At 33.4% G+C, this 2,174-nt stretch overlaps 1 non-coding gene across 1 annotated transcript; it reads right to left on the reverse strand.

Moving 5' to 3' along the window:
• Positions 1-645: 645 nt before the first annotated feature.
• On the reverse strand, positions 646-727 carry trnas-aga (transfer RNA serine (anticodon AGA)). Its single transcript has one exon. It is a non-coding gene; the product is annotated as a tRNA-Ser (tRNA).
• Positions 728-2,174: the final 1,447 nt, after the last annotated feature.

Here is a 2,174-nt window from a genome sequence, read left to right on the forward strand (position 1 = left end):
CCCCTTTTATTTTTATTTTTCCAGTCGGGACACTGCTGCCTGCCACATCTTTTTTTTCTGGATTTATACTTCATCATTTCATGTTTTTGTTTCCTTTACATGTTCTGTGTGCGTCCTTGAGAAGTGAGTACAGTATTTAGTTTGTTAACTTCGACACGTGTGATGTTTCACTTCATATCATATATTATACATATATTGCTGTGCTTGTTTCCATGTTTTAAATCATCATATTGTTCATTTTTTCCCATTTATTTTGAGCGCTGACGGGTCAGTAAGGGGATTTTATTTATTAGGGATTTCCAAAAACAAGTGTCATTGGATTAAACAGATTACCACCATCATCTTAAAAGGTGGAGGTGTGCAGCTACATAACAAGCATCCAGGTAATTCAATCATTCCTATAGAAGCCAATATATGTATAATATAGCCATACACGCTGCGTGTAATGAACAGCAGGGGGCGCTGCTTCATTACTTTTAGCGCTGAGCTTCAGACACCTCCAGTGTTGTTTCGCTGGCGTGAATACGACGTGTTGTCCGCACAGGTTCGTCACTTTGTCGGACGCGTTTCCTCGCGTTACATGTTCACCGATATGATTTAAAGATTTAAAGACAGTGTGTGAGTGAAATAAAGAAAAACGTGATTCGTTGTCGGCAGGATTCGAACCTGCGCGGGGAGACCCCAATGGATTTCTAGTCCATCGCCTTAACCACTCGGCCACGACAACTCATATCCAACATCCTCATGTGGAAACCATTCATACTTAACTGACGTATATCATGTAAAGTTATGCTTGTAAAGACTTATGTTTTTTATATTTGGTCAACTTAAATGTCTAAATTTGTATTGTAGTTGCATTTTTACAGAGACAGCTGTGTTTGTACTATTTTACACGCAAAACTTTTTACAGAGACAGCTGTGTTTGTACTATTTTACACGCAAAACATGTTAAACTGATAAATTGTGACGCATTTGTGGGTTTATTTGCAACATTTTGATGCATCAAGAATATAAAAATTAACCAGAACTTATCCATATTTTTTCTTAGATATCTTTTTTAACTTTTATATTTATATTTCATGTATACTCTCTGTATGTCCTGTACATATGGCAGCACTGACAATAAAGTTGACTTGATGTGAGCAACTTACCCGTCCACTTCACAGCTCATCTAAACACCTACATTATTTTTTTATTTTTATTTTATCAGAATCAGAACCGCTTTATTGCCCCGGTGTGTCTCTGAATTGTACATACAGGTGTAGACATAAGTACAGTTTAAAAGACAAGGGACATGACAGGCTTACACAAAAACATGAAACATGAACATAAAAAATAAATATATACTCATATTTAAAAGGTATCCGCATAAACATAGACGTATATGCACATGAGTATCTATATATAGACATCTGTACTGGGTAAAGGACTGATGATCCTTTATGCATGAACGTTTTATCAATCATAAACACGATAATAATGACCAGTATATATCAGGAGTCCAAGGACCTCCTTGGACGAGAGACAAACAGCTTATTAACCCTGTTTATATGCCGGGTTATTATCCTATATGAGTTTATTATTGATAAAACATTCAGGCATAATGGAATGATTTATAAAAAATATATAAATAGTAATAGCTTTTGTCAAAAGTAGCTTTTTATTGCACAAGTTTATCATTTTTGTTATATTGTTTTAATTTTCACGAATTATTTGGGTGAAAATTGTCAATTATTATGACAAAAAGTGGGAGGTTAGGGTTCACGCCGCTGCAGTATATAAACAGGTGAGATAAAAGAGAAAAACTAAATATAAAACTTATTATAGGCCTATGGGGGTCCCTGTCCTGTTTGTCTCTCGTCCATGAGAAAGAAAACGAAACAAAGATCCCACATGTGTCCTATTTTAAGCCTGGCTATAATAAACTTTTAATTTACTTTAATTACCTTATTAACCCTATTATATGCTGGGTTATTATCCATATGTGTTTATGATTATAAATGACTCATTAGCCGAATGTTATCAAACATATATAGATAGTGAGATAGCATTTTATTTCTAGAATTCTTGCAGTCTCGCAGTACTCAGTATAATTATATATATATATATATTATATATATATTTATTATATATATATATATATATATATATATATATATATATATATTATCATT

The sequence above is a fragment of the Larimichthys crocea genome, chromosome XII (genome assembly GCF_000972845.2).
Source record: "Larimichthys crocea isolate SSNF chromosome XII, L_crocea_2.0, whole genome shotgun sequence".
Classification (NCBI taxonomy): Eukaryota; Metazoa; Chordata; class Actinopteri; family Sciaenidae; genus Larimichthys; species Larimichthys crocea.